The sequence below is a fragment of the Carassius carassius genome, chromosome 23 (assembly GCF_963082965.1).
Source record: "Carassius carassius chromosome 23, fCarCar2.1, whole genome shotgun sequence".
NCBI classification, from domain to species: Eukaryota; Metazoa; Chordata; class Actinopteri; order Cypriniformes; family Cyprinidae; genus Carassius; species Carassius carassius.
The window spans coordinates 3875354-3888454 of NC_081777.1; the positions used below are offsets into that span (position 1 = coordinate 3875354).

The following is a 13101-nucleotide window of genomic DNA, read 5'->3' on the forward strand; positions in this document are numbered from 1 at the left end:
TGACTAGCCCTGACTCTGGAGAGTTCACTGGCACCTGACTCGACTCTGGAGAGTTCACTGGCACCTGACTCGACTCTGGAGAGTTCACTGGCACCTGACTCGACTCTGGAGAGTTCACTGGCACCTGACTCGACTCTGGAGAGTTCACTGGCACCTGACTCGACTCTGGAGAGTTCACTGGCACCTGACGCGACTCCGGAGAGTTCACTGGCACCTGACTCGACTCCGGAGAGTTCACAGGCACCTGACTCGACTCTGGAGAGTTCACAGGCACCTGACTCGACTCCGGAGAGCTCACAGGCACCTGACTCGACTCCGGAAGGTCAGCTGAGACTCTCATCCTGTGCAGCGGCGCTGGGCAAGCAGCCTTCTTGGGCCATGACTCTGGACAGGCGGCCATCTTGTACTGTGGTGCTGGGCTGGCGGCCATCTGGGGTTGTGGCGCTGGACTGGTGGCCATCTTGTACTGTGGCGCTGGACCGGTGGCCAATTTGGGCATTGGCGCTGGGTTAGCGGCCATCTTGTGCAGTGGCGCTGGACTGACGACCATCTTGTGCTGTGGCGCTGGACTGACGGCCATCTGGTGCTGTGGCGCTGGACTGACGGCCATCTTGGGTTGTGGAGCTGAACCGGTGGCCAATTTGGGCATTGGCGCTGGGTTAGCGGCCATCTTGGGCTGTGGCGCTGGAACGGTGGCCAATTTGGGCATTGGCGCTGGGTTAGCGGCCATCTTGGGCTGTGGCGCTGGAACGGTGGCCAATTTGGGCATTGGCGCTGGGTTAGCGGCCATCTTGTGCTGTGGCGCTTGGCTGGTAGACATCCTGGGCAGTGGTGCTGGACTGGCGGCCATCTTGGGTTGTGGCGCTTGGCTGGTTGCCATACTGGGCAGTGGTGCTGGGCTGATGACCACCCCGCCGGAAGAGACAGAAGGGGTTGGGGCATCCCACCGAAGCCGATGCTGCAGGTAGTGCACAAATTCCCAGAATTCCAGTGTCTCTTACTGCGCCATCTCCTCCTGAGACACTGGATCATCCAGCCCGCCATTAAAATAGTCCTTGAGGGCCGCATCGTTGTAGCCCATGCCCTCGGCCAGGGACCAGAACACCTGAGCCAGGGCACCCACTTCATTGCCCTCTTGGCGGAGGGCGGTCAACCGAAGGTACTTGGTTCGCCGCTCCGCCATCTTGGCTGGGGAACGGAAAAATGACATACCGCTGGTTCCTACTGTGACGGAGTCCTTCTGTCACGTTCGGTGTTACAGGAAACACAGGAGAGGGAACCAGTTGCAGGTAAGTCGTTTATTTAAAGGGTAATCCAAAGGGGTAAACAGTCCAGGCAGGGTCAAAACCAGAATATCCAAACATAACATAAACAAGACACGAAGGCAAGGCAAGGCAAGGCAAGGCAAGGCAAGGCAAGGCAAGGCAAGGCAAGAAGCGACGGACATGAATAACGATCAACATTAAACAAGGACTCCGTAACACAGACTCAGACAGACCGGGTATAAATACACAAAAGGATAATGAGGGAACAGGAGACAGGTGGGGAACAATCAATCACTAAACAGGAGGAAGGTGACCAAATAAGGGAACAGGAAGTGAAAAGGAGACAGACACCGTGAGAAAGGAGGACACCTAGTGGAAACCCAGGGAACACAACCCAGACACTGTGACAATGACAGAACATATATTTTAGCTGCGTTTCTAAGAAAGTAAGTAAGGTATTTGTTGTGTTTGTTAACTTTCACCATTTACAGCACAGCCTCTTAATTATCAACATGATCACACCTTAGATCCTTTACTTTTTTAAACTGGTGTATCAAGTGTTTATTTGTTTATCTTCCAATCATAACTGCATTGCATTGCATTGAAATTTTTAAAACTTTAGACCTTTGACCATAAAACATGTTACTAAGACATTATTGGGAAGATACAGAGTGACATCTGATATTTATATAGTTATAGACTATTGTTATTAAGATCTCATTGATATAAATAAACTTTCAGAATTTCATCTTACCTTTGTCCATATGAATACTAGCAACACCAAATTGCATATGTTTTTCCTCCCATTTTCTCTCTGTCATACCATATGATCCATAAAAGCCTAATGTATTAAATATAATACAAAACATTAAGCACATTAACTTTTTTTCTTTTAATTGTCTAATAAAAAAAATATATATATATTTGTTTAATAATATTAATAATAAAATACTTTTTTTGCATTAATACTTAATATGTCAGGTTGTACAGGGTGAAAGTGAGAATTGTATCACTGCTTGGCCTTCAGACAAACTACTTCTAAAGTGAAATAGAATGGATAGCCAAGGGAGTGAAAGAAAATGAGAACAACAGGTGGTTTGTTTGTCCTGTTGTATACTTGACAATTCATTCTAACAGAGAGGAAGCTATTGATCAAGAGCAGAGAGCAGACGTACCTTTGTGCGTGAATGTACTCAGGGAGCCAGATGGGACAAGGAGTCCGTCACAAATGAACACATGACCTCACGCTCTAATCTTTGACTTGCTTAAGCTCCACTTTGCTTACTATTGATATCACTTCGGTGACTTTGAAATCTAGAAATCATCACCGAGTCAGTTTAAGTAGGTCAAGACGTGCTGTCCAGTGTATTGATGGCTTATGAGGTCTTGGGCTTGTTTTGCCTGCTCATAATGATGGCAGTGTCAAGGACGCTTGTAGCTAAGAGCTTTGACAGTCTAATCCACTTATACAAGTATATGTGAGTGTAAGTGCTCTTTTCTGTGTGGAAGGTGAGTGTTTAGCATGAGGTTAAATACGTAGTTGATGTTTATTGCATAATTGGATGGCGTTAAGCTGAAGTGTATGACAGCATCATTTACACTGTGTGTGTATGTGTTGAGCTGAAACATTCGTCTTTTATTCCCTATAGGGTCCTGGCTGCTAAGCAGCCGCTCTCTCACTTCCTCAAAGGGATTAGATCTGCATTACACACACACATAACCGTATTGTGCCACAACGACAAGAAACACTGATGATTTGCATGCATAACAATTAAGAAAGACATTAATTATTTCAACAGTACCGTCGTGAGATGTAGTTAATACACTATATGCTGCACATAAACACAAACACACTGCAGTAAGAGCACAACCGGTGCTGAAAAACAATGACAAAGTGAAGAAGAAGGACAGAGGAGGAGAAGACGAAAGCAAATGATCCTGGAGGACTCGGAGAAAAATACAGACGTTCGTCCCAGTGAGCTGGAGAGAGAGAGAGAGAGTTCGGTTTGACGTAAGTACAGTCTGGTTCTGCTCATTACCTGCTGTTAGGTGTGTGTGTGTGTGTGTGTAAGAGAGAAAGAGAGAGAGAGAGAGTTTATTTACAGTCTCTGTGTTGTATTGAGAGATTTTAATGGGGTGGTTTGTCAAAAGAGAATCTTGTGTGATAATGCAAATGTGTGTGTGAGTCGGTCTGTATATATATATATATATATATATATATACTGTATATATATATATATATATACTGGATTGGATTATTATATTATAAAAATAATATAATATATGTAGTGATTGAAGTATTGTGTTGGCATTGCTCTGGAATATTGGATTATTATATTATAAGTTATTGACTTTAGATTTGTAAGGCCTTCACATGTTGAGATGATACAATTACTGTATGTGTGCTTGGTACATAATAGTTTTCAGAAGAAAGCTTTGCACTGTTTTGAGAAGGATTGTAGCTCTTTGACCAGCCATGCCCTGTGTTCATTGCACAATCACACAAACTTTTTAAAATTGCCGTTGTACTTTGGTCCCCAAAAGACTTTAGAGACATATACCTGTGTGAATGTGATTTGTGTGAGATTTGTTTTTGAAAGACATTAACACTTTTATTAACGATGCTTTAAATTAAGCAAAAGACTCGACAATTAAGCAAAAATTTATTTATTTGAAATAAATGCTGTTTTTCTTATTTTTACATTTGAAATTACATTTGAAATTTTCTTACATTATCCTGTGTATTTAAAAGTGTATCATTGTTCCCACAAAAAATATTAAGCAGTAAAACTGTGTTCAACATTATTATTATTAATAATAATAATAAATGTTACGAGCAGCAAATCGGCATATTAGAATGATTTCTGAAGAATCGTGTGAGTAATGATGCTGAAAATACAGCTTTGTTCCTTTCTGCTGTAATATTCAAGAACAAGTCTGAGCGCTAATGCTAACTCCAGGGCTAACAGGATTAGCCGTAGACTGACCTAACTGACCCCTCTGGCATAGTCATTCTTCATATATGCTTTCCCTCAAACCTGCTTATATTGATATCAGGAGGAAGAAATATTACATTCACATCCACATTATATTCTGCACTAATATATATCATTCATGTTGCGTTGAAATAAACTTGAGTTTCCTGAATTAAAAACCACATCTGAGATTTCTCAATATCTCAGACAGCAACGCGTTAAAGTCAATGTACAGTGCTATTTATTTATGTAATCTAATGTATTTCTGAATTAAATGAGAAACAGTGAGAGGTGTTATGCTATCTTAAAATGTTTTGTATTATTACTGTCGGTGTATTTTTAGGACAAATATTGAAGTTGCTAAAATCAAGTGTAACTCAGAACTCAATTATTGCAGTCTCCTGAGCAACACAGGCCTTCCAGCAATGCAGTTTTCCCCCTGAGGGTTCAGACATTTTTATATTGGGAAAAAAGTCTGTGTGTGTGTGGATGAGAGTGTTGAGTTCAGATGATGCTCAATGAATGAATGAGAGATTGAATAAAGGGAAGTGCAACATAGCGAAAAATCTGGATATAATTGAGAGCAAAATAAAGGTCAAACAGAAATGGGGAAAGAAGAAGAGAAGACGGAAAAGGAGAAAATCAAATTTTGGGGTTCAGTTGTTATTGTAGGTTTATAAAGGTAAAGATTATTAAATTTCTTTGGGTTGGAAGTATTGCGAGATGGAGAACAGATACAGTGTTTTCCAGGAGAACATCTGCTTTTCTCTGCTGTCATCACTCCAAACTATAGTATCCATACAAACACAGAAACACCTGCTGGATGTAGTTCAGTATCTCCAGAATCTCGCTTTTGTGACGCTCCAGTAAAAAGAGGAGGAAAGGAGTAGTAGATAAACAACATTGTAGTGCTTTAGAATGAAGTTCCATTTGTAAACTTACGTTACAATGACATGAACTAACAATTAAGTGTCTAAAGTTAATTAATGCATTATTAAAATCAAAATATTAAGGACCTGAGTTAACATGAAATAACAGCTGTATTTTTATAATGATAATCAAAGATGAGTAAATACTGTAAATAAACAAATTTATTTCTCTATTGATAACCAGTGGGACCGTATCGTGAAGTGTTATGGGAATACAGATCTTTACTGTTTTTTTTTTCTATGCCTGATCTTGTCTCGTGGGATAAGTGTCTCATCACAACTCTAATATATATATATATATATATATATATATATATATATATATATATATATATATATATATATATATATACCGATAAAAAGATGGGTACACTTTTCCATTTCACTTATTTTTTCAGTGGCTATTTTTATCAGATAAGCGCACTGTATGAGAATGTGAAAATAGAGCAACAGGATGAAGTTATGAGGAACATATGCTGTGCATTGGATGGCCCACTTCTCTTAAACTTCACTTTCTGCTCCATAAATTCCCAATTCAAAACTTATGAGCTTTTAATGTCTTTCCAGCTGAATCCACTGCAATGCAATTTTTTTTTTGCTCTCGTTCTCATTTCTGCATATTTGTTAGCTCATTCAGCTTTCTTTTTCTATCAGCTATTCACCATGCATGTGCAATTTTAATGTAATTATTTTTTTTTTTTTTACATAAAAGTAGTTCTTAAACGTTTGTTTTGAAGTGCCAAATTATAATAATTTATATGGTCAGGTTACACTTTGTTTTAAGGTGTCCCTGTTATAGTGTAATTACATATTAAAGTACTGAGTAATATTAAATAACTATGTGTACTTACTATATGTTTACTAGATTACAAAATTTACAAAATTTAAGTTTTTGTTTGTTTAAGCAGTTTTTTGAAAAAGAAATCTGAATTCAGAAATAATTGTTCTACTTTCAATATTAAATCAATATTAAATCAATATTAAAATGAATGAACGAATGATACACAGATAAGTGGAGCTCTATTCACACACCAGAACAGAGCATGAGAGAGAGAGAAAGAGTTGCAGCTTATCATAACCAAAACATATACATGTTTAATTTCAGTCTCTCTATCTTTCCTGCTGTGAATTGCTCTACATGAATCAGCGAGGCTAAACAGGAGCCATTCTTGTTCTCCAAACCCATGAAATTGAGCTGCGAGAATGTGTGTGTGTTTCTGTATTGAAAGAAGGATTAAACCAAAATGATTTTTACTTACTCTCTGTGCAAAAGCAACCAGACTCTGGATACCAGTTACTGGAAAAACTGGGGGTTTTACCCCAAAATATGACATTTATTATTTCAAATCAGCATGTAGGCAAAATAATCAATGCATGCTGATGATAAAAAGAGAAATAATTTGTGTCTCTCTTCCAGGTGTTTCCTAAGAAGTTGAAAATGATTTTGTGAACATTGTGAGGCACTGACTTTAATTGACTCTGGCTTATGGGATGAACATATAAATAAATTTCTTTCATACATCACAGCAGGCTTACACGCTCAATCCTATTATAACTGGAAAGTGTGAATTAACTATTCTAACATGCTGACATCACTCCATCCCTTCTGAACGCATAATAGAGCATCCTGATTTAGGACCATCAAATAAAGTCTGGTCCAGTGTGTAGTGTTTATTTACTGTTTTGAGTACCGTAAAATATAACCAAAATCTGCCCACTTAAACATAAACTTTTAATTGAATGCTTCAATTTGATTGGCTAACGAACAGTCTAAGGTGTGCAATTATTTTCAGGGAAATGCACTTAAGTAGTTTTAGGCAAGTCTTGACCGCATTACATGTCTACAGGTGCATCTCAATAATTTAGAATGTCGTAGACAAGTTCATTTATTTCAGTAATTCAACTAAAATTGTGAAACTTGTGTATTAAAAAAAATTCAATGCACACAGACTGAAGTAGTTTAAGTCTTTGGTTCTTTCCATTGTGATGATTCATGCTCACATTAAACAAAAACCCACCAATTCACGATCTCAACAAATTAGAATATGGTGACATGTCAATCAGATAATCAACTCAAAACACCTGCAAAGGTTTCCTGAGCCGTCAAAAATGTCTCTCAAATTGGTTCACTAGGCTTCACAATCATGAGGAAGACTGCTGATCTGACAGTTGTCCAGTTGACATTCATTGACACCTTTCACAAAGAGGGTAAGCCACAAACATTCATTGCCAAAGAAGCTGGCTGTTCACAGAGTGCTGTATCCAAGCATGTTAACAGAGAGTTGAGTGGAAGGAAAAAGTGTGGAAGAAAAAGATGCACAACCAACAGAGAGAACCGCAGCCTTATGAGGATTGTCAAACAAAATCGATTCAAGAATTTGAGTGAATTTCACAAGGAATGGACTGAGGCTGGGGTCAAGGCATCAAGATCCACTACACACAGACATGTCAAGGAATATGGCTACAGTTGTCGTTTTCCTCTTGTTAAGCCACTCCTGAACCACAGACAACATCAGAGGCATCTTACCTAGGCTAAGGAGAAGAAGAACTGGACTGTTGACCAGTAAAGTCAAGTAGTTCAAAGTCTTCTTTTCAGATGAGAGCAAGTTTTGTATTTCATTTGGAAACCAAGGTCCTAGAGTCTGAAGGAAGGGTGGAGAAGCTCATAGCTCAAGCTGCTTGAAGTCCAGTGTTAAGTTTCCACAGTCTGTGATGATTTGAGGTGCAATGTCATCTGCTAGTGTTGGTCCATTTTGGGTTTTTTTCATGCTTCCTTCTGCTGACCAGCTTTTTGAAGATGCTGATCTCATTTTCCAACAGGATTTGGCACCTACCCACACTGCCAAAAGCACCAAAAGTTGGTTAAATGACCATGGTGTTGGTGTGCTTGACTGGCCAGCAAACTCACCAGACCTTTTGTTAAATGTGATCCAAAATCATCACAATTAAAAGAACCAAAGACTTAAACTACTCCAGTCTGTGTGTCATGATTCTGCCCTCGTGTCCTTGACTTTCTCTTGTCTTGAGGCAGGATCATAACAGGCCCGTGTTTTGTGTGCAAGCACATGGCCTTGTCTTTGGGTCATGTGCTTGTGTTGTCTCGTTTCCTTGCCCCGCCCCCTTGTTATCCTCGTTTTGTCATTATTGCTTTACCTGTGTCACCTGTTATGTTATCATTAGTCTCCCTAGTTCAATCCCCTTGTGTTCGCTGTCTAGTGCGGTTCATTGTTACACTTGGTCAAAACGTTGTGAGACCTGTGGATTGTATTTCTGTCATGTGAGTACCAGAGTGAAGAGTCTTTTGTTTTATTGTTTGTTTCTAGTCTAAGTCTTGTTAAGTTATTTGTCTATTCCCTAGTTGTTGTTTTCCCCTCGTGGGTTTTGTTTTCCCATTTTTTGTCATTAATAAACCTTGTGTGTAGTGCATTCTGTTCATCCCCACACCTCCCTGACAGAATGAACCGCCCAAGAAAGAACTCAGCAGACAGGATGTCATCCGAACTTCAGCGACAATTGGAGTTCCGTAAGCAATGCTGGTTGTCATCCCCCACTGACAAGAGGAGGGTCAACCTTCCATTCTCGTCCCAGGGTGAGTGGATCCTGAGAAACTATGCCCGACTATGGGAGAGTTTCTCCCGGGAGGAGCCGCAGGTTTCTCCCTCGAGGTCCCCACCTTCTGCCAAGCTGCCAGTGATCTCGGAGGGTCCTGGCCGTTGCAACACTGGGGGATCAGGCTCATCCCTCCCCGAATCCCGAGGCACCTATCAGTCTCTGCAGGAAACGACGGAGACGGTTCTCGTGGGAGTCTGCCTCGGAATCCTCTGCATCAGAGTCAACCCTGCCTGAGACTGTCCTCCCACTACCAGTCACGGCTCTCGCTGAACTTCCACAACCAGTCCCAGATCCGACTATTGCCTCTGCTCCGCGGCCAAGGAGAAAGAGGAGGAAGGGTACTTTCCGTCCTCTGTCCCTGTCTCCCTCTGAGTCTGCGATGCCTCTCCAACCCAACGCTGTAACTGAGAGCGCTGTTCCTGAGCATGCTGCTTTAAGCGCGGTTCCAGAGGTTGCTGCAGAGAAGGCTGTTCCGAAGAATGCGGTGGAGAATGTTGTTCCTGAGATTACCTCAGTGAAGGAGGTTTCTGAACCAGCAACGGAGAGAACTGTGTCTGAGTCAGCAGTCGTGAGTGCTGAGGAGAGAGCCGCGACCGACTCTGCTGCTGAGGCGGTGTTGCAGTCTGTTTCGGCTCGTCAGGAGATGCCTGTTGTCATTGCTGCCAAGACCCTGTCAGAGTATTTGTCACGCCTAGTCAAGATCCTAGAAGTCCCTGTCAGACCTGTCTTGTCCCCAGACCCCGTACCTAGAGCCTCAGAGAGCGCTGATCCCGAGCCAGATTCAGAGAGCACTGATCCCGAGCCAGCTTCAGAGAGTGCTGATCTCAAGCCAGCTGCAGTGAGCTCCATTCCAGAGCCAGCTTCTGTCAACGCCGCTGAAGAATCAGAGATGAGTGTGGATTCAGATGGAAGCTTTGATTCCGGGTCTGTTACTGTGATCCCAGCACCTTTTCCCACTCCACAGTTGCCTGCTGTACCCCCTGTCACAGTACAACCCTGGACTGTTTCTCCCAAGCTCACTTCCCACTCTACGCCACCCAGACCTGCCCGGAACCCTCGTCATCAGCCTTCGTCCCGTCAACCTAAGACCTCCGCTCCACCCATCCACCATGAACATCCCCCAATGAGCTTTGCTGTCCCGCCTCCTCCCCTTCCTCGTTTGTTTTTTCTGATATTTCACCCAAACCCTGTCGTGGTGTATTCTTGTTTACCTTTATTGTTTGTCGTGTTTTGTTGGCTTGTGTCTGTATCTCAGTCAGTCATGTCCCGCATTTGATGTCCCCTTGAGGAGCGTCTGGAAGCCGCTCCTTAAGGGAGGGGTTCTGTCATGATTCTGCCCTCGTGTCCTTGATTTTTCTCTAGTCTTGAGGCAGGATCATGACAGGCCCGTGTTTTGTGTGCAAGCACATGGCCTTGTCTTTGGGTCATGTGCATGTGTTGTCTCGTTTCCTTGCCCCACCCCCTTGTTATCCTCGTTTTGTCATTATTGCTTTACCAGTGTCACCTGTTATGTTATCATTAGTCTCCCTATTTCAATCCCCTTGTGTTCGCTGTCTAGTGCGGTTCATTGTTACACTTGGTCAAAACGTTGTGAGACCTGTGGATTGTATTTGTCTTGTGAGTACTAGAGTAAAGAGTCTTTTGTTTTGTTTTTCTAGTGTAAGTCTTGTTAAGTTATTTGTCTATTCCCTAGTTGTTTTCCCCCTCGTGGGTTTTGTTTTCCCCTTTTTTGTCATTAATAAACCTTGTGTGTAGTGCATTCTGTCTGCGCCTGAGTTCATCCCCGCACCTCCCTGACACTGTGTGCATTGAAATTATTTAATACACAATTAATACACAATTAAGTTTCACAATTTGAGTTGAATTACTGAAATGAACTTTTCCACTACATTCTAATTTATTTAGATGCACCTGTATATTGATTTCAGTTATTTTAAGGTCCTTACAGCTTAAAGCAGCAAAACCCACAATGACACTGACCAAGATAATAAATATATGATAAAATGACAAATTATTACCATGTTTTTTTTTATGTACAGAAAGCACATACTCTCTTTCTCCCGCTCTCTCTCCCTTACAAATGCGCACACATACAATATGGACACACTCGCACACACAGAAAAATACATGCCAAAGAAAGATGTTGTCAGTGGTGCTCTAATGATTTTATCAGTAAAATACTTTAGTTTAAAAAAATAGCACATTTAATTTCCATATCTTCAGATGATAGATTTATATGAGGAAATTAAAAAATAAAAATAATTTGCTTTCACAGCCATTAAAATACGGTGGCTTTAGAAACATCATATCTGACACAACAAATTCAAAAAGGCAACACATTTAAAAGGTGAATGCAAATAAGTGTTAAAAGTGTTTTAAATACTGTTTTAAATATTTCAAATAAGTGTTTTTTGTCACTTTAATCAGACTGAATAAGCTTTTTTTGCACTAAAAATCTTTTTATCTGAGCTGTTTGTTCACTTCACTGATTTGCACTCTATCTGCCATGTGCTTTGCGCTGCTTTATTTAACTTTATTTTTAATTTTATTATATGTATTTTTTACATGCCCATATTGTATAGCTGTATCTTATATTTCATATTTGATCAAGATTTTTAGGCTCTACTGTTAGTGTTATCTGTATGCACCAAGGGTCTGAGAGTAACGCAATACTGTATGTATGTACTGTACATGTGGAAGAATTGACAAAGCAGACTTGACTTGACTTGAAAAGCTAAAGTGGAACGTGGGATTTTTTGTGACTTACATTTCTGTAATATGAGTGTAAACCACTTTGTGAGACTATTATTTAGCTTTTTTGTCATTTTGGAGTTTGACAGTGTCGGTCCCCTATTAGTCCCCTAGATTTAGACAAAGTTAACTCAGATTGTTTTATCTTCAGACGACACAGTGAAGAAGAGGAGAACGATGAGAGAGAGGAGAGAAACAGCGGATGAAGAGTAGAGGTGCTAACTGATAAAAGAGGAAGAGAGAGGATAGTTGGACTGGACGGGCCGTCTGTCTACAGATGATAAGAAGCCTCTACGGGTCTGCAACCACAGGCCATGAGACTGAACTCAAGCCTCTCTCTCGTTCTGTTGAACAGTAATCCAGCAGCTCATGACTTCCACTCGCTCTATTCTTATCTGTGACTGTGTTCACTACCATCTCTGCTCACAATCCATAGAAACATCTGATACACACATTACTGGTCAAAAGTTTGGAATAATTAAGATTTTGTTTGGTTTTGTTTTTGAAAAAAGCATTTTATGTTCATCAAGGCTGTATTTATTTGTTCGAAATAACTACAGTAAAACTGTAATTTATATATATTTATATATATATATATATATATATATATATATATATATATATATATATATATATATATATATATATATATATATATACACAGTACAGACCAAAAGTTTGGACACACCTTCTCATTCAAAGAGTTTTCTTTATTTTCATGACTATGAAAATTGTAGAGTCACACTGAACGCATCAAGGGCTATTTGACCAAGAAGGAGAGAGATGGGGTGCTGCGCCAGATGACCTGGCCTCCACAGTCACCGGACCTGAACCCAATCGAGATGGTTTAGGGGTGAGCTGGACCGCAGACAGAAGGCAAAAGGGCCAACAAGTGCTAAGCATCTCTCTGGGAACTCCTTCAAGGCTGTTGGAAGACCATTTCAGGTGACTACCTCTTGAAGCTCATCAAGAGAATGCCAAGAGTGTGCAAAGCAGTAATCAAAGCAAAAGGTGGTTACTTTGAAGAACCTAGAATATGACATATTTTCAGTTGTTTCACACTTTTTTGTTATGTATATAATTCCATATATAATTCCACATGTGTTAATTCATAGTTTTGATGCCTTCAGTGTGAATCTACAATTTTTATAGTCATGAAAATAAAGAAAACTCTTTGAATGAGAAGGTGTGTCCAAACTTTTGGTCTATACTGTGTATATATCTATATATATCTATATATATCTATATATCTATCTATATATCTATATATATATATATATATATATATATATATATATATATATATATATATATATATATATATATATATATTATACATACATACTGTATATATAAACAACATTTATCTGAAACAGAAATCTTTTGCAACATTATAAAGTCTTCACAGTCACTTCGATCAATTTAATGTGTTCATACACACACACACACACACACACACACATATATATATATATATATATATAAAATTTTCTTCAGCAAGCATACATTAAATTTATCGAAGTGACTGTAAAGACATTTATAAGGTTGCAAAAGGTTTCTATTTCAAAT

The 13101-nt window shown here is 40.0% G+C and overlaps 1 protein-coding gene across 2 annotated transcripts in view; it reads left to right on the top strand.

Annotated features, from left to right (window-relative positions):
• The first annotated feature begins 2993 nt into the window (after positions 1-2993).
• Positions 2994-13101, top strand: part of LOC132101219 (A-kinase anchor protein SPHKAP) — a 135672-nt gene continuing 125564 nt past the window's right edge. Inside the window, exon 1 of one of the 2 annotated variants that reach the window (XM_059505979.1) lies at positions 2994-3276. The gene's annotated coding sequence lies outside the window, so the exon portion shown is untranslated. The remainder of the gene's footprint in view (positions 3277-13101) is intronic. The other variant, XM_059505981.1, reaches the window with a different exon arrangement.